Source organism: Erinaceus europaeus, chromosome 1 (assembly GCF_950295315.1).
Source record: "Erinaceus europaeus chromosome 1, mEriEur2.1, whole genome shotgun sequence".
Taxonomy (NCBI): domain Eukaryota; kingdom Metazoa; phylum Chordata; class Mammalia; order Eulipotyphla; family Erinaceidae; genus Erinaceus; species Erinaceus europaeus.
This window is the reverse complement of record NC_080162.1, coordinates 120500560-120520699: the sequence shown is the minus strand read 5'-3', so window position 1 is coordinate 120520699 and position 20140 is coordinate 120500560. Positions and strand designations below refer to the sequence as shown.

At 45.3% G+C, this 20140-nt stretch overlaps 1 protein-coding gene across 2 annotated transcripts in view; it reads left to right on the top strand.

Moving 5' to 3' along the window:
- Nucleotides 1–4564: 4564 nt before the first annotated feature.
- ZHX2 (zinc fingers and homeoboxes 2) overlaps nucleotides 4565–20140 on the top strand; it is a 194481-nt gene continuing 178905 nt past the window's right edge. Inside the window, exons 1-2 of one of the 2 annotated variants that reach the window (XM_060195636.1) lie at nucleotides 4565–5448; nucleotides 15051–15215. The gene's annotated coding sequence lies outside the window, so the exon portion shown is untranslated. The remainder of the gene's footprint in view (nucleotides 5449–15050; nucleotides 15216–20140) is intronic. The other variant, XM_007520807.3, reaches the window with a different exon arrangement.

Sequence of the window (20140 nt, the reverse complement as noted above, 5' to 3'; positions counted from 1 at the left end):
ACTTACCACTGTTCCTCAAAATGTGATCCAGGGATTCTGAAAAAATCCCCAAATCCTTTCAAGCAGTCCTTAAGGTCAAGACATTTTTTTCATTATTAAATATATTTTATTTTAATGTATTTTAATAGTGACTCACACCTAAATATATTTTATTTTAATGTATTTTAATAGTGACTCACCCCTGCCAGCAAGGCAGCTCACCTAAGAAGATGATGGCTTTGTCTTGCATATGACCCAGGTCTGAGCCTGACCCCTACACACACACACACACACACACACACACACACACACACAGTGCTATGGTGTCTTTGGTGTCTTCTCTCTCTCTCTCTTTCTCTCTCTCCTCTTTCCTCCCCTCTCTCCCTCTTTGGGTTTCTCTGTCTTCTTTTTCTATCTAAAAAAGTCAGCATGGGTTGATGAAGTTCTGGTGATGACAAATAAATAAATAAACAAACCATATGCCTTTTTTACCCTCACAATTTCATACATAGAGTTTTTGTAAGCACTGTGGAACATAATAGTGGAGTAAAGATATTATTGCTTTGCTTGTTAAAGGAAAGTGTGTTTGCAAGTTCATGTGCATTGATTTTTACCCACTTAATTTCTAATACAGTACATATCCACATAAGTATAGTTGCATGTTCCTGAACCAGATCAGATAAAGATCTGTCTACTCCACATAATAAGATAATTGGAATCAGAACTTAATGTAAGAGTCACCCTTGAGCAGGAGTAGACAGCATAATAGTTATTCAAAGAGACTCTCAGGGCTGAGGCTCCAAAATTTCAGGTTCAATCCCCAGAACCACCATAAGCCAGAGCTGAGCAGTGCTCTAGTAAAAAAAAAAAAAAAAAAGTGGGAGAAGTGGGGGGACTGGCGGTTAAGCGCACATGGTACAAAGCACAAGGACTGGTGCAAGGATCCCAGTTCAAGCCTCCAGTTCCTCACCTGCAGGTTTGCTTCACAAGTGGTGGAGCAGGTGTGCAGGTGTCTATCCTTCCCTCTCCCTCTCTATTTTCCCCTCCCTCTCAATTTCTCTCTGTCCTATCCAACAACAACACTAACACCAAAATGGAAAAAAAAAAAAAAAAAAAAAGGCTGCCAGGAGCAATGGATTGCTCTGCTCTTTGTTTATATGCTGAAATTCCAGTCAGTGTATGCTGACTTGCGAACATTAGAAAAATCAAACATGGGGTTGGGGACCATAGACTATCTCAATCATTTAATCAGGCCATATCAAGTCAGTTGAAAGTAGGACTCAAAATTCAATAAATGTAGAAGCTTTCTTCATAGCAATATCAAGTGCTAATTTTTAAGTTGATAGATATGTGTGGTCTGAGAATGATATTGTAAATATCCAAATTGCCCTTGGCAGGAGAAAAAAAAAGGTGGATAAAAGCATGAGACCGGCATACTTTAATGATGGCTCTTTTCATCACTACCAGGCCACCCCATCTTCCAGGGCCCTAAACAGGGAATTCTGGGATTCCCACAAAGCAAAATTCCTCTACCCTAAGTCATCACCACATGCTCCAGCAGAATCAGGGATTCACAGGCGGGGAGGATCTGAGTTCAGCCAAGAAGGCTAAACACTCCAAACTGCCTAGTGGTTCTCATGCTTTTAGAGCGTTTGAATTTCACAGACATTCTGCATGCTCCTGTTGTGTGAGGGCAGGGGTGGGGGAGCCTTTTTTTTTTCTCCTGCCAAGGGCAATTTGGATATTTACAATATCATTCTCGGACCACACATATCTATCAACTTAAAAATGTCTTCAGACATAATCCTACAAGTTACCTTGTATGAGCACAAGGTTCGAACCTCTGCTCCCCACATGCAGGAAGGAGAATTCATGAGTGGTAAAACATGTCTGTAGATTTCTCTCTTCCTCTCTCCTTATCTATCTCCCTCTTCCCTCTCAATTTCTCTGTACCTTAATAAGAAAGAAAGGAGAGGGAGGGAGGGAGGAAAAGGAAAAATAGCTGCCAGGGGCTGTAGATTCAGCCTGCAGGCTCAGAACCCCAATGATAACCCTGGTGGCAATATATATTTTTTTAATTCCAGTATAACATGCAATGGAATATCCATATTTTCCAGTAGGAAAATAAATTGTCATTTTTAACAACACAGATGGACCTTGGGCACACTTTGCAAGTGAAGTCAGACAAAGACAAGAACTATATGTTATCATTTCCATGTATAATCTAAAATGTCAGACCTGTGCCCAAGTAACCCTGGGTGAGATCTCAAATCCCATTCCTGGCACTGCACTTGTTGGTGAGAGAAGTGAGAGAATCAGGGAACCACACCGAGAGAATATCCTTTCTCTCTTCTTAAAATAAATTAATTTTAAAGTCAAACCTGAAAGAAAAAAAGTGTAACTCCTGATTTACCAAGTACCAGGTTTGAACCCAGCCCCACCACACTGAAGGAAGCTTTTTTGCTTATCTTCTCTTTCACTTTCTTTCTCTGTCCCTTTGTCTCTGTCTATCTGAAAAAAATCACAGAGTGGTGAAGCCCCAGTGATGACAGTAAACAAACAGATACAAGAAGGTGATTCCTAGAGCATGGAAAGATGTAGCAATGAGTCAATGAGATTGTTGGTGATTAAGGATACAAACTTGTCACAATTAGCAAATAAGTAACAGTGACTTAATACAATATAATGTATAATTTTACTAGGAGTGTATGAAGTCATAGTATTGCTACAAATGCAATCTTGTTACAATGATTAGATGCATCTTGTCACACATAGTACCCTTACTTTTGCACAATATTTTACACCAGACTTATCTAATTCTTTTTTTTTTTAAAAGCAAGCAAAAGTAAGTACTGGAAGAGTCCAGAGTGAGCAATGGCAGCATATTGAAGTTGGTGGTGGTTCTTTTATTCTTCTAACACCCCTCAAAAGAAGAAAAACAAACCAGCCAGCCCTACAGTCTGGTGTCAAGATGAGAATGTTAGTAAATATTAGATGAATTTAAGAAAGATACCAAAGGATCTGGATTATAGTTATCAAGGAAATTCTTGACAATAGGACAGTTCTCCCACAGGTGGGCCAGCATCCTGAAGGAGACCCCAACCAGACCAGGACCTTGTTAAAAGCAAACAAAAGGAGACAACATAATGGTCATGCAAACAGCTTTCATGTCTGAGGTCCCAAGATACCAGGTTCAATCTTTAATACCATCAGAAGCCAAAGCTGAGCAGTGCTCTGGCAATACATAATAAATAAATAAATAAATAAATAAATAAATAAATAAATAAATAAATCCATCTTTTTCAACAATAACCACACAGGAATAGGTCAATTAAAAAAAACTTCCTTTGCATATTAGCTGTATTTATTATAGAAATGTCTGGGACCTCAAGAAATTATTAGAGGAATTGCGGAACCCAAGACCCTGAGGAGGGATAATCTCTTAGCACTTTTTTTTTTCTCCCCAGTCTCGGAATTACAGAAGTCTCACGGTCACCCAGTGAGTTGACCATGCAGTCATCTCGCACAGCGCGTGATGTCCGCAGCCCGCGTCCCCACGCAGATCACCGCGCCGCATCGCCACCTGTTGCTGCCCTGGAGCCTAGAGTCTAGACGCAAAGCGCCGCTAGAGTTCCTTCTAAATTCCCGGGAGCCGAGGCCGGCCTGGGAAGCCGGGAAGCCGGGAAACTGGAAAGCCCAGGGCTCCCAGTCCTCCCCTCAAAGTCTCCCAACCCCCACCCCCACAACCGGTTTTCTCTCTGCACTCGGGGCTATCATAAGTATCAGAAGTAGAGACTCCCAGGCAGCATCCCCGGGAGCCGGCCCCCGCGCACTCCACTGCAGCGCACAGCAGAGAGGTAGATGCATAGAGATGCGGGTGCAGCGCAATCGAGCCCCGCCGGGCAGGTGTGCGCCGCGCCCGCACATTGCCGGCTGGGATTCGCAGCAACCACGGGCTCTGGGGCCCCGCAGGGTACCTCAGCCAGAGAGTGGGCTGGGCTGCCAGACCCGGGTCCCCCACCACCACCACCACCAGCCCTCCCTCTCGCGCTCCCCAGGCCGAGCGGGGCGGGAAGGACGCCCTCCCTCCTCCCCCCTCCCAGAGGGGACTGCCCGCTCCAGTTTCTACAGTGACCCGCCCCCTCCCGAGGGTCTTCACGGAGCGCGGCGATGCGCAGTGTCAGCCAGAGTGGGAATCCCCGCCAATGCGGGCAGACCCGCATTACAGTCGGCTTCTCGGGCGCCTCTTTGCTTAATGGACTTTTAAACGGAAAAAAACAAAACAAAAGTTTGAGGCTCTTAAATCAACCTCAGACCTGGCGCAACCGGAAGTCTCTGAATCTCCGCAGCAAAAGTCATCCAATTTCAAGTCATTATATAAGCAAGCGTGTGTGGGGGGGGACTTTCTTGCTCTCCCGGACCCCAACCCCGCGCGCGCACACACACACACACACACACACACACACACACACACACACACACCAGCTCCTATAGCATTGGTAAACTAAAAGGAAATAGGTCTTGCTCTTTTCTTTCTTTTTTTCTTTCATTCTTTCTTGTATGTGGTTGACATTATTTCTGAGCCTCAAGGCGGGAAAAGCGTGGGTGGCAGCGCCCCAGAAGAGTGACCACCCCACCCGCACGCTGCGCTCGCGCACGGGTGGGCCCCAGGGTCCCGGCTGTCACCGCTTAGGGGAGCAGCCAACACCACACTCTCTTGAGTTCGCTGCACCACGTGGTCAGGAGCAACAGTTTGTTGAACTCCTCAGTGACACCTTGAACTTTTCATAAAGAAAATGGTTATTGCACCGGGAAGCCTTGGCCGGACGCGCAGCGCCGGGTCTCATTGAATATTCAGCGATGCCGTTCGCGTCTCCCTCCGCCTAGCGGGGTAGAAATTCCACCGAGTCCGATCCTGGACTTTTAAGTTAATTTAATGCACCCCCCCCCCCCGCGCGCAACCTTGGCTACTAACCAGCACCTTTAGGACGTGCCACGCACCCCTGAACCCCAGCTCCCGCCAGAAAAAATGACATTCGGCCTGCGCCTCCGGAGGGATCTGGATTTCACTTTGTAACTTTGTGTGGAACCCGAGCCCGGGTGGCAGCTCTGGTGGTGGTATCGTATGCAAATACGCATGCTGACGTTACAGATCATGTGGGTTTTGGCGTAGATTCCCCACTGATCGAGACATTTTCCCCCTTTTTTTTTCCTTTTTTTTTCTTAAAAAAAAAATTTTTTTTTTTTTTGGTCACTGTTCTCCGTCCGGGGGCTTTTTTTGTCTGTCTGTCTGGCAGGCTGGCTTTCCCCCCCACACCTACCCCCCCACCCCTCTTTCCCACGGAGCCCTAGCTGGTGCCCGGTGGAGTGGGGAGTGGGTGGGGGAGCCAGCAGAGTTCCATTTTGGAGCCTCCGCGCCGCGTCTCCGCGCTCCCGGCTCCGGGTCCCCGCGCTCCCGGCCTCGCGCAGGTAAGAAACTTCGCCTCGCAGCGGAGCACCCCCGCCTCGCGCGGCCAGCCCCAGCCCCGCACGCTGGGCGCCCGCCACTCCCACGCAACTTTCCCACGGCAGCCGCGGCTAGCGAAAATGTCTAGTTCACGCAACTTGAACGGGTTCGGTATTGGAAGTGGGGTGGAAGGGAGGGGTTCAGAGAAGGGGGGGGTGCGAGATTTTTTTTTTTTTTGCAAACGGGAGGACAGAAACAGCTAGAGAGGGGGCAGATAATTTTTTAAAAAATAAAAGAGTTTTCATCCCAAGTTTGGATAAATGGAAGGCAGACCGAGAAAAGCAGGAGGGGGGGAAAAAACATGTCTACGTTTCCCTATGTCGACATAAGCCACAAAAAAATATGGCGTCCGCTTTCGACAGGGCGTTACGTAGACCGACTGTATTTTTATTTATTTATTTCATGCTCGGTTCCCTCCCTTCTTGATCAAACTGCGGTGCTTTGTGCAAACGTGGCAGGTCCCGCGGGGATTCCTCCGGGACATGGCCCCCGTCTCCCCCGAGTCTGGGGCTTGCAGGGGGGCTGTGGGAGGGTGAGCTGCCCGCCTCTCCTCCCCTGTCCTTCCCTCCCCTCTCGGTGACGACTCGCTGCACGGTGGTGGCAGGAAGCCTGACGCGGCGGGGAGAGGCCGCTTGTGCTCGCGCCGCGCCCGCCTTGGCGGCTGCAGCACCCCACACACACCCCGCCGCCCCCACGCCCCGCTCAGGTGCCGGGAACCCACTCTCTGAGGCGGGGAGGGGAGGGGCCGGGAGGGGTGGGCCTTGGCGGTCCCCCGCCCTCCCCCTTCCCCAACCCAGACCTGCTTCCCCCCCCCCCCCCCGCCGCCACCCGCGCGCACTGCCCTCCTAGCTCCAGAGGGGCAGCTGGGATGTTTGGGGGTTGCCCCCACGAGGGATCATCTTGGTTGCAGTTGCAGCTCCTTTGTGGCTTCCCCAGGACTTGCTCTCCGCGCCTTTGCAAAACTTGTCCTTCGCCCTCCCGCCCCCAACCCCCCACTCCAGCAGCGGCTTTTGCAGAAGGCTGCTGAGACAGAGAGGAGGAGGAGCGGAAAGTTGGAAAGCAGCGAGCATCACAGGACAGCCCTCTCGGCCCCCAGAGCTGTGTGAGGAGCCCAGGAGGCAGAAGGGAAGGAGCAGAGAGGGGTGGCTTAGGCTGAGGAGCAAACTTGATGGGGAAGCCAAGTCCTAATTTACCCAGGCCTCCACCTGACTGGTGGACTTCGAAGCTTACTGAGTTCTCAGTCTTTAGTTGTTTTAGGATGGGCTTTTCTTTTTGTCCAGGAGGTGGGGAGGTGGAATGCAGGAGAATCTTGACTTTCCCTTTGAGGGGCTTGGGCCCCAACAGTTTTTCAGGCCCTGCCTGATCACCTTTTCTCCCTAAGTGAAAAGTCACAGTTGAGGCAGGTGCTCTTAAGCAGGATATAAGAGACAGAATTCTCTCCTTCCCTTTATTTCATAGGTCTTTCAAAAACCCCACAATTATCCACACCACACACACACACACACACACACACACTCCACTACTTTATGTGGAGCAGAAATTAATGGCTGTAGGAGTGAAGGGGGTGATGTTCTGATAGCTCTTCAAGATTTCAGTAAAAAGGTGATTTTCTGTTTATGAGGGCACTAGGTTTAAACAGTTCAATCCCAGGGCAATAATGTCAAAAACCATTTGGATGACAATTAAGTGGAATAAATATCTTGTAAAATGGTATGTGTAGTAGGAAAAGTAGATTAGTGAAGCCATCCAGGGTTTGAATGGGACTAACAAAGGTTTGATTACGTTTAAAGGGAAATATACATACATACACATATATATTAAGATCTTTTAAGGGAGGATTTGCATGCAAGATAGAAACATGTCACCCACCTGTGATGGGGTGTGTGTGTGTGTGTGTGTGTGTTAGGCCATTGTTTTGTTTCATCTTATTTTCAAATACTCTGTTCTTTAATTTCAAGTACAAATTTATCTTCTGGTCAGATTTTCAATCATTTAAAGGCCCACTTGAAGGTAATAGCCCCTAGAGGGGAAATTCAGAGGTTTTTTTTAAAGTCAATCAAATAAATTAATCCTACTATAAAGGGGGAAAGTGAAAAATGACACAGCTGTTTGTTGGCAGTGTAGAAAGGTATTCTCCTGATAAGAATGCAGCGTCTCTTGGCATGTGGAAAGGTGACCCCTGCCCAAGTGTGTCATTCACAGGAAGCTCAGATGATTTGGTGGGATGCCATGCATTCAGCAAAATGAATAATACCAATGTCTGATAACAGTTTCAGCACAGTGTTTTGTATTCTATATGTGTTATTATTTACTTTTTACTTATTTACTTATCTCATGACCTTATGAGATAAGTACTAGTGTTATCCCCAGTTTTCAGTTAAGGAAACTAAGCCACCGTGAAGTAAATAATTTTGTTCAAACTGGCACTGGTAAAAGTGAAGTGAGTGGCCAAAGACAGGCCTTTCTTTAGAGCTTAGAACACAATAGCAGCTTCCCAGATGTGGGATGTTGTAGTCAAAAGGAAAAGTAAAGGGTCAAGAGCAAACAGAGAAGAGGGAGGGGAGTAAGCTCATTGAAATTTTCCTGGGTTTTATTCCTTTACTCGTTTGTTTGTTTGTTTGTTTTGCAACTGTGTTGACTTACTTGTTCATTCAGCCTACAATTATTAAGTACTTTTATGTACTGTCATACATTCTAATGACAATTGATCAGACTATTTTGTCTTGATGAAAACCTTGCTAGATATGTTCTCTGTTTTTGTGTGTGTGTATAAATGAGGAAGCAATGACACAGAGAGGTTCTCTAACTTACCCTAGGCCAAACAGCTGGTATGCAGTGTGTCAGAATTCAAATCACATATCCTACTCTTCAGTGCACTGTAGTAGGTAAGTACTTGGGTAACAGTCTCTTGTTGAGTGTCATTTCCTTATAATATTGATGAGGGGAAAAAAAAAAAACCTGGCCCATATTGAACACAGTGATTTTATTGGGAGACCTGCTGTCATTACATACCACTTTGTTTAAATTCACACTTTCCAAGAACTTATCAGTACAGTTGTACTCCAGCCATCACAGATCTCCCACCACCAACCTCCATTCCATTTCACCCTCAGTGCAAAGCTCTGCTTTACACACTATGGAAATGTTAGTGGGCTTGTGTCCTCTTTGCTTCCTAGAAATTGGAGTAGACTGGCAGGCAAACACTCATTGAACTCATTGAGCCAAGCTCAACAAGGCTCAATATGTGAGAAAGCCAGGGCCAGGTGGGGGGCACACATGGTTGAGCACAGTTTACCATGTGCAAGGAAGGACTTGGGTTCAAGCCATTGGTACCCACCTACAGAGGTGAGAAGGTGCTTTGTGGTTGATGAAGCAGTGCAGAAGGTGTCTTTCCCTCTCTTTCTCCCCCTTCCCCCTTCTCAATTTCTCTCTGTCCTATCAAATAAATAAATATTTTAAAATACAGAACTTAAAAATAATGTGAGAACATTTATTTTTGTGGAAGCACAAGGAAGGATGTGACTGTAGGTTTCTGCGGGAATCATGATGAACCTTCTAGGAGGATAGCGTCTGAGCTGCCCCATGCATGAGGAGGAACAACACAAAGAGGTGTGTCAGATATTTGTGCACTCAGATGCCAGCAAGAGAAGGCCTGATACTAGTGGCTTAGTCAAATGAGGTCTTATATATGTTAAATAAGCAGACTGGGTGGGAGGATACCTCAGCTGTACTACTGGGATCCTGGCCCCATCTTTCCACCCTGCCATCCAGGAAGCTAATGGCCTCAGGTCTGTCATCTCAAGTTTAGAAAGGTAGCTGCATTCCAGGAAAGAGAAACAGGATGAGTGAAGCACAAAGATTTATCTGCACTTATGTGGTCTGATTTGATTGTTCTGTTAAAGAAAGGACCTCCCTCTCAAGGACTTCTGTCCTAAGTTTGGTGACCAAAACTATGCCTCATGGACACTTAAACCTATCAGGAAGGATCAATCTCCTGTTTTTTAAAAATGTTAGATGTCCTTCTGCCATGAATAAACTGGAGTTCAACTTGTAATCAGAAAGGATGAGCAGAGGAACAGTTGTTGACTAGGCAGAGGAGGTGTATGAGGCTTTAAAGGGAAGAGGAGTAAGGATATTCCTGATGAAGATAAAAACCGTGTCTTGATGGGAGCTGGTATAGATTGTATGCAGAGAAGATTATGAGAAGAGATGACACCAGACTTGGGTGAGATTAGCTTTTAATCTTCAGGTGCTAGGGAGCTATGGTTTCTGAGGAGGGGATGTCATGTGTTTGTAAGTTGAAGTTGACAGCAGCATGCCTTATAGAGACAAACCAGTTTGGTTCTTATTTGAAATAAATCACATTTAGGATCTTTTCAGGTCGAGGGATCAGTTGTGCCTGAGGACAAAAAGAAGACAGCATACAGTAGGGAAATGGGAGATTTTATTTTATATACCACTGATTAGAATTCAAAATAAACTCAGTTTTGCTCAGCTATTCACAGGAAGTAACTAGATCTCCTTTGCAATAACTTACTAGAACTGCTAATACTAGAAAGGGGCTGTCATTTGCTTGCCAGACACTACACTTGCCTACCTCCTCCTATCGCTCAAGCACCTGGGTCATACTGGCAAGAATTCCATCACTCATCAGCAGAACAAGACCAGACACCCTCAGTTCTCTTTAATTAATTTATTAACCTTCTGACCTGGGACTGTTACTCTACCTCTCCAAACCTCAGATTCCTCACCTCTAAAATGGAGTTCATTCTAATGACTGCCTTATGGATTGTCATGGAGCTCTGGAAGTTTATAAAAGGACTTAGCAAAATGTCTAGCAGGTATTGTGCTTAGTAGATGTTACCACCATTGATAGAATGTGACTTTATTGTATCATTAGGGTGTCAAATAACTAACCTGCATAGATTTTTATCATTGATTCAGAGACCCAAAGTGTCCCCATCTCATTGCCATCCACCTCCCACCTCTACCCTCCCCCTCAAACACATATATACCCATTTGTGACAGTTCTGAGCCACTACTAAGTTGAAAAATTCTCCCGCAATATTGCAGGGAAACCCTGGTCCAGTGTTTCTGTAATGACCTGTGCCATGGCCAAATCCAAAGTTTTGAAAGGATGCTTGGCATATGCCTCTGTGCTAGACAGTAAACCACTGTTTCTTTTTTTTTTTTTTTACATTTTTTGTTTGATTAGTAATTTAATAATGATTGACAAGGTTGTGGGATAAGAGGTGTACAATTCCATATAATTCCCACCACCAGTTCCATATTCTGTCCCCTCAATTGGAAGTTTCCCTACTCTTTATCCCTCTGGCAGTATGGACCCAGGATCTTTATGGGGTGCAGAAGGTGGGGAGTCTGGCTTCTATAAGTTCTTCTTCACTGGACATGGGTGTTGACAGGTGGATCCATTCCCCCAGACTGTTTCTATCTTTCCCTAGTGGGGCAGGGCTCTGAGGAGGTGAGGTTCCAGGACACACTGGTGAGGTTGTCTACCCAGGATGTTACGTTGGTATTATGATAGCATCTGCAACTTGGTGGCTGAAAAGCATTAAGATATAAAACATAACAAATTGTTTGATAATTAGGAACCCAAAAGTAAGAATAGTGCCGGTGAGATTTGGAGTCTATTTTAATTATATCTCAAGGGGCCTGTGACTTTACTTATTTTTGACTGAGTCCAACAACTAACATAGACCATGTTTCTTAATATTCACTAGATAACCTCAGTTTTAGTTGAAAAAGCATCCCTCCAAATTCTTCCCCTTCTCACACCCCCCTCACCAACCTTGCTTCTAGCAGGTTGTGATTGTGAGAACATCCACCCACAATCTGTTTCCTGTTCTTACACTTGTAGTTATGCATTGAGAGGGGCTGACTGGCAATGGTGTGTGTGTGTGTGTGTGTGTGAGAGAGAGAGAGAGAGAGAGAGAGAGAGAGAGAGAGAGAAGGGTGGTGGGATGGGGTGGGGGAGTGACTCGAATGAGAAAAACAGTCCTGACAACAGCACATCAGTTTCCATCCAAATTTTAAAATTGAACAGAGAAGGCCAGAACAGTTTTCTTGCTGATGCCTCTCTTTACACCCCGGTGGACAACTTGCCTGCTAAAGGCCACACTTTTTTCTTCTTTCTGACCCTCTCCAAATACCCACCACTAGTACACTCAATGGAGATTAAGTGTTATCACAGTATTTCACTACAACAGCATTTAACATAGAGAGCCTGCACTAAATGAAATGCTTGTGCTATTGATTGATGGGGGATCAATATCAAGGCATGCAACCCAGGCACGCACTGCGCTGTGAGAGGTTTGTGTTATGTTGGGGATGGGGGTGGGTGCACTGGGTTGTTTGGGTGGAGAAGTTGGAAGTCCTTACTGGGTTCACCTTGCAGGGGGAAATTGGCAAAATCTTGGCAACCATTATATGTCAAGATCAGCATGTCGAGAATGGAGGCAAGTGCCCCTGGGGCTTCAGAAAATAGCTTAATTGAGTTAACTCCTTCTTCAAGAGGCCTTTCTCCTAGTTGGGGGTTCAGGTCAGACTGTGAGAGAGAGAATAAGCCTGCTGTGGAGAAGGTTGGAGGAGTCAATAAACTACAGATTCTCCTTGGCCACAGCTGCAGCTTCTAGGCTCCAAAACATCCACAGAAAACCAAGGACAAACTAGAAGTCTAAATTAAGGAAGAGGCAACATGCTTGTTACAGTCACACAGACATAACAGTTTAAATCACTGTTGCAGAAAGGCTGGAGTAAAACATTTGTCAGTGGGGTTGACATTCATGGCCTCCCCCACCGCCATACTGCCCCTGCCCACAGCCTTGTCCACTCTGGCTGGCAAGATCAGGCCAATATAAAGGTCTCCATATGCTCAAGCACACCACAAACACATAGTGTTTGCCAACTAAATACTTTCCCTTTCCTGTGTCATTCAATCTGACTATGAGGAGTGCACAAGAGAAGTATGATGATTCCATTTTTGTTTTGTTTTGCCACCATGGTTATCATTTGCCAGCATGACATCCCCACCTCTCCTGGCAGGCAGTCAGTGTCTCTTTCTCTTTTTAAAAATATTAAATTTATTTATTCATTATTGGATAGAGACAGAGAGAAATTAAGAAGGGAGGGGAGATACAGAGAGACAGAGACACTTGCAGCCCTGCTTCACCACCCGTGAAACTTCTTCCCCCTTGCAGGTGGGGATGACGGGCTTGAATCTAGGTGCTTGTGCACTGTAATGTGAGTGTTTAACCAGGTGCACCACTGCCTGCCCCCTGTGTCTCTCCCTTTCTCTCTCCTTTCAATCTTTTTTTCTCATAGAGAGAGATAGCATAGAGGAGAGAGAGGAAGAAAGAGAGAGACACCTGCAGCACTGCTCCACCAGTCATGAAGCTTCCCCCTTGCAGATGGGGACCAGAGTCTTGAATTTTAGTCTTTGAGCATGGTAACTTGTGTGTTCTGTCAGGTGCACTAGTGCCTTGCCCCCTCAACAGCCCCATTTTAAAGACAGGAAACCCAAACTTAGAGACATAATACTTGCTAATGATCACCAAGAGGAGATAGTGGAGTCAAGATTCAAATTCAGAGCAGTCTAATTTCAACACTGGTGCTTTTAGTCATTTTTTTTCTAGGGTGCCTTCATCTCTGGCTATTGAAGGTGCTGGGAATCAAAGCTGGGACCTCTAGTATACAAATCCTATGTTATGGCTATACTACTCCCCAGCCCCATAATCATTTTTTAATTAGTGGTTTAATAATGATTAACAAGTCTGTAAAATAACTGGAGTACAATCCCACCATTAGAGTTCCCATCCCCTCCACTGGAAACTTCCTTATTCTTTATCCCTCTGAGAATATGGACCAAAATTCTTAATGGGGTGCAGAAGGTGGAAGGTTTGGTTTTTGTAATTGCTTTTTCCACTGGACATGGACATTGGCAGGTCGATCCATACTCCCAGCCTGTTTCTGTCTTTCTGTGGTAGGGTAGGACCCTGGGAAGATGAGGTTCTGGAACACATTGGTAAAGTCATCTGCCCAGGGAAGTCAGGATGGAATCACAGTAGCATCTGTGACTTGGTGGCTAAAAGGTGGTAAGAGATAAAGCAGGACAAATTGTTTAATAAACAGGAACCCAATGGTAGGAACAGAGTAGATGGAATTAGGAGTGTTCATGTTGGAAGAAACTAAGAAGTCTATTTTAGGTATGTTCCAAGAGGCCCATACTTCAGTAATTTTTGCCTGAGCCTGATAGCTAACATGCAGGTGGACTAAAAGTATTATCTAGGAAGATGGTATCAGAGTTGAAACTAGGACTAGAAAGCTGGATCAGGGCAGAGAGTAGCTCCCAAATATAAAGAAAGTATATAAATACTGTTAACCCTATCGATCTGACCCAGGGCCCATATCTATTCATATTTATCACAGGAGCCTGTATAACTCTACATCCCTGTCAGTCTGAGCTCATAGTCCATGGTCACATCTGGGAACATTTTAGGCTGCACTCATTTCAGGACCAGTCTTCCTCAAGTGGCAGAGTATGCTGACCCAGCCTCCCTTCAGTGAGTGGGGCAGCCCCTATCTCCAGATTTTTGTGAAGACTTGAGGAAGCTAGTCCTGCCCCAGCTTGGGAGGAAGTGTGGGGGCTAGGCACAGTTTGGGGAGATTCTTCTGAATAGTCTACTCACTTTCCTGCTGAAGGAGAATGAGGGTGCATGCCTATTATCACAGCCCCCCCAAAACAATTCTAAAGCCTCTATTAGTGTATAAAAATTTGGCGGGGGGGGGGCACTGTATCTTTCCCTCCTTTCTTCCTTGGCCTCTGGATCGAAGCATCTCAATGGGCTGAAAGCTACAATGTTGGAGATTGAGGAGGGTCCAAGCTACTCTCTTGCTGCAGAACAGCCTTGCCAGCCAAAGCAGGAAGGGGGACAGGGGAACAGGCATGGGGGGGGGGGGGCGGTTGGAGAATAGCTGTATTGCTGTTTTTATGTAATAAAAGAGGATCATTGTAATTGGGAGCCCTTGAATCATAACACATCTACCTATGGCTCTCCTCAGCTGCAGAGCCATTTAGTTAAATAGCGCACAGAAAACGCCTTTCAGCTGATATTACTTTCCCGCTGTTCTTAAAATATGAGACTGGGCTGAATTGCTATAAGGACAAAAGCCACTTCGGGCTCCAGCAGCCCCTGGGTGTACCCAGAATCCCCGTGCAAGTTCCACAACCTGTGGAGGAGGATGCTTAGAAATTATTTCTACACACCAGGCACTCTTGCCTTTTTGTAAACAGCTTCTTTAAGGTATTTGCACACAAACTGGTCAGAACTAGATGTCAGAGCTGGATGTTAAGGCCATTTATTTATGGTGGTGGTACCACTCCACCCCCTGGGAGCAGAAAGAAAATAGAGAGATGTGTGCAGGCAGTTAGAAGCTAGACAAGAAGACTGCTCTGTGCCAGGAACTTTGGGTTCACATCTCACCTCACCTCCCCTCCCCTAACAAAGAGGCACTAAGTTTTCACTACTAGCCTGTTGCTTTCTTCCAGGGAATTTTGTGTCACAGAATTGATTCTGAGCATGCTTCCAACTTCGGCTGCAGCTGTGCTGTTCAGGGGAGCTAGAAGACTTCATATTTGTTCCTCAAGAGCAAGGGCTGATGGACACACAAAGCCACTGTGTGGAAATGCTTTGGATCCCTCCATGGGTGCATGGTAGGCATTCCAGACACTGAGGGCTGGATTCCACACTGTGGAGATGGATGCAGCTTGAGTGCAGTGCATGTGGAAATGGGACTTTGGATCTTCTAGTACAAAGTCTAAGGTCTTCTGAGAGCTCTAGAGGGGGTGTCAATCTAATAGCAACATGGTACATTCCTAGGGCTAGGAAATGCTCTCTCTGGAATAAACTGTGGGGGTTACCTGGGGGAACTGAGACCCAGAAAGGTAAGGAAATGTTCCTTAAAAGGTTATATGATCGGGAGTCAGGCGGTAGCGCAGCAGTTAAGCGCACGTGGCGCAAAGCGCAAGGACTGGAAGAAGTATCCCAGTTCGAGCCCTGGCTCTGCACCGGCAGGGGAGTCGCCCTTCAGGTGGTGAAGCAGGTCTGCAGGTGTCTATCTTTCTCTCCCCCTCTCTATCTTCCCCTCCTCTCTCCACTTTTCTCTGTCCTGTCCAACAACAACAACATCAACAACAATAATAATTACAACAACAAAGCAAGGGCAGCAAAAAAGAAAGAAATAAAGGTTATGTGATCAAACAGTAATATATTCCTTTTCCTCTTCTCTATGAGTCTATATGCATCTTCTATATCATCTTTTCTGCAAGTTTAGCTGCCGCTCCTGCTGCTGCTACTACTTCTCCTTTTATTTTCTTATAGCTCTGGAGGGTGGAAGTCTAAGATCAAGGTATCAGCAGCTTGCCTCTGTCTAAAGTCTTTCTCGATGGCTGGCAGATGTCTTCCTGTGTCCTTACACAACCTTTCCTCTGCGCACTGAAATCCCACAGTCTCTGTGTGTCCAAATTACCTCTTATAAAGACACCAGATTATAAGACACAGATTGGATTAAGGCCCACCTTATCAGCTTCATTTTAACTGAATCACTTCTTCAAAGGTTTTGTCTCCAAATACAGTCCCTTCCTGAGGTAAGGGATTGCATGTCTGAATTCAACTCAGAACATCACATTCTGTGTAGCCATTCACCCGCAGTTGGGTTGTTTCCATATTTTTGGCCTTTGTAATAATACCACCATGAACTTTTTTTTCTTTATTGAAGGATTAATTATTTACAGTTGAGAGTAAAATACAATAGTTTGTACATGCACAACATTTCCACATAAAAAACACCCCCCCACCCCAGAATCTTTTACTCTGGTGCAATACACCAACTTCAGTCCAAGTTCTGCTTAGTGTTTTCCCTTCTAATCTTGTTTTTCAACTTCTATGAGTGAGATCATCTCATATTCATCCTTTTGCTTCTGATGTAACTCACGTAACATTATTTCTTTAAACTCCATCGAAGATGGTGTGAAGAAACTGAATTCACCATTTTTAATAGCTGAATAGTATTCCATTGTGTACATAGACCACAATTTACTTAGCCACTCATCTGTTGTTGGGCACCTGGTTTTGGTTATCACAAATTATGCTACTATGAACGTAGGTATACACAAAAAATTTTTGATGGGTGTGTTGGGTTCCTTAGGATATATTCCCAGAAGAGGAACTGCAGGGTCGTAGAGTAGGTCCACTTCTAGCCTTCTGAGAGTTCTCAGACTGTTCTCCACAGAGGTTGGGCCGGTTTACATTCTCACCAGCAATGCAGGAAGGTTTCTTTGTCCCCACAATCCCTCCAGCATTTGTTGCTGCTACACCATGAACTTTTATATACAAATCTTTGTATGGACATATGTTGTCTTTTCTCTTGTCTTCTACCTAGGGGTGGAATTGCTGGGTCACATGGTGACTCTCTGTGATCACTTGGAGAAACTACCAAACTGTTTTCCAAAGTGTGACACCATTTAACCTCCCCACTAGCAGTGCACACAGAGTTCTCCAGATTATCACCAATTTTTGGCATTTTCAAAAGCTCCATCCCCACACACCTTTTCTTTTTAATTTTTTTTTATTTGTTCTTAAAACGTGTTACAAGATTGAAAGTTTGCACACACATACACACCTTTCTCTTTCATCATTGGGGCTTCACTGCTCTGGGCAGATAGCAAGAAAGCAACAAAGATAGAAAACGAGGAGGGGAACAGATAACACAACACCAAATTGTCTTTCCCCTAGTGTGGTGAGAGTCAGACTTAAACCCAAGCAGTGAGCATAGCAGGGGAGCCCCCCACCCCCAGATGAGCTATTTTGCCAGCTCTCAATAAGCTTCACTTTACTGGAGAAGGGGAAAGTCAATCAAATGGCCTGACTAGAAGGTGGAAGAAGAGATCCCTACTAGATGAAGTAAAGGAGTCTCCCTACCCTTGGGTGCAAAATTTAAGTGGCTCCCAACCTCATTCAAGTGCAAGGTCTGTGCCTCAGATGGAGACCCTCCTTCAGTCTTGTAGCTTGGGTGCTTAGTTTGCACTTACCTCACTCTGCTCTGGCCCTGCCACATGCACAGAGCCCTACCATTGCTCTGTGCTCAGAGCTGGGAGAGTCCAGGATGCAAAGATACTGCCCCTTCCCTGGTATGCTTCCTACATGGCTGGAGAGTTTGCAGCCCCACATGGTTAGCCTGGTTGGACACCCAGACCTGGAATCCCTCTGCATAGGGTGGCTGTATGAATGGCAGGAGATAGATAATTAGCTGTGAAGCTATTAGCATAGTGCCCTGCATCTAAGCAGTGCCCTAACAGTGGTGCACTGGGTTACGCACACATAGTATGAAGCATAGGGACCCTCTGGATTTCTGGCTGTCACTATCCAATAAATAAATAAAGATAATAAAAATGTATTAAAATAAATAAAGTAAAAGGGATAGTTTAGTTAAAATTTCAAAAAAAAAATTAAGAGGCACTCCTGTCCATTCTAAGGACTGTAGTTTAGTAATTTCTAACTCATGGGATTAAGTCCAAATTCCTGATCTTGGCATAGTGGCCTTTTGAGTGCTGACCTCTATCTATCAAATATATGTTGTTATAAGGACTCCACACTCTGCCATTTACCCCACACTTTGAATATGTAAGACTGACTCTGGGCCCCAAATCCTCTCTCCCCTTTCATTACTTTCCCTGCATAGGTCTTTCTCCTAGGAAAGACTCACCCAAGTTCAGCAAAATCAGTTCACTAGAACTATGGAACTGTAGTTCTCTCTTCTAAGAAGTTATTATTTCATGGAAGTAGCCACTAAGTAGTTTTATCATGTGAATTTTGATCCATTTGGGCACCTGTCTTCCTGCCTTCCCCAAACACACTCCCCCCAAAGAGCTATGAACCACCCAAAGGAGAATTTCCTATCTATCTCTGTGTTCTCAGCACTTGCACAGGAGTGTCACACTGAGTAGGTTCAAAACAAATGCCTCGGGGACTGACAATGACACACCTGGGTTAGTGCACATATTACCAAGCGCAAAGACCTGAGTTCAAGCACCTACTCCCCACCTGCAGAGTGAGCAGTGACACAGGTCTGCAGGTGTCTGTCTTTCTCTCCCTCTCTCTATCTCCCCATTCTCTCTCAATTTCTCTCTGTCCTAATAAAAGAAAGAAAAAAAAGGAAAAAAAATGGCCACTGGGAGTAGTAGATTAGTAGTGCCAGACTGAACCCCAGCGATAGTCCTGGTGGCAATTAAAATAAAAAGGCCTCAAGTGACTTTAGATGGCTTCATGAATAAATAAATTACTATTTCAAAGGGCCTGTTTGGGAGTTTGTGATCTGGGGCAAAGCAGCAAAAGAATAGTTGCTGCCCACTGCTGCCCCTGGTAACAGATCTTTTCCACTGCCAGTAAGAACAGTCACTGGACCATTTCACAGCAGGAAACTTCCTCTCCAGGCTGACTTTATCTCAGGCTAAGGGTCTTGGTCAACCTCTACTAGTTACTTACCTCCAAGATGCAGCCCTACTGCTTCATCTGGACATCTGGCTTATATGCAAAGTCTAGTTAGCCCTTTTCACTTGGCTTCACTCTTTGTTTCTTCTTGGGAGCACCATTTCAACCTACCTGTGTGTTTCCTAATATTGTGGTTCTTAATAAGATACTGGGCAATATCTTATCACTTATCAATATCTTATTGCAAGTTTTTCTACACCCCCTCATAGTATACTTATCTTTTTTTTCCTACTGAGGCAATTAATGGGTTATAGTCTACAGTAAAATACAGCAGTTTTTTTGGGGGTACTAGCACAGCAGTGCAGAGGGGTAAGCACACATGGCACCAAGTGCAAAGACCATCACAAGAATCCTGGTTTGAGCCCCCAGCTCCCTACCTGCAGAAAGGTCTCTTGACAAAAGGTGAAGCAGGTCTAAAGGTATCTGTCTTTCTCTCCCCCTCTAAGTCTTCCCCTCCCCTCTCAATTTCTCTTTGTCCTATCCCACAACAATAGCAATAACAACAATAAAGGCAACAAAAAGGGGGGGTGAGAACTGGCCTCCAAGAGCAGTAGATTTGTAGAGAAAGCAAGCACTGAGCCCCAGCAATAACCCTGGAGGCAAAAAAAACAGAAATACAGTAGTTGGGGGATTCTGGGTGGTGGCTTACCTGGTAGAGCACACCAGGATCCAGATGCTAGCATGATGCCCTAGAGACTTCCCTGGACAGATAAGCCCACCAATATGTCCTGGAGCTCCGCTACCCCAGAGCCCCGCCCTACTAGGGAAAGAGAGAGGCAGGCTGAGAATGTGGATAGACCTATCAATGTCCATGTTCAGAGGGGAAGCAATTACAGAAGCCAGACCTTCCACCTTCTGCATCCCACAATGACTGTGGGTCCATACTCCCAGAGAGTTAAAGAATAGGAAAGCTTTCAGGGGAGGGGATGGGATACATAGTTCTGGTGGTGGGAATTGTGTGGAGTTGTACCCTTCTTATCCTATGGTTTTTTTTCAGTGTTTCCTTTTTATAAATAAATAATAAAAAAAATTAAAAATAAATAAAAATCCAGTAACTGGGGGACTCTGGTGGTGGAAATTGTGTGGAATT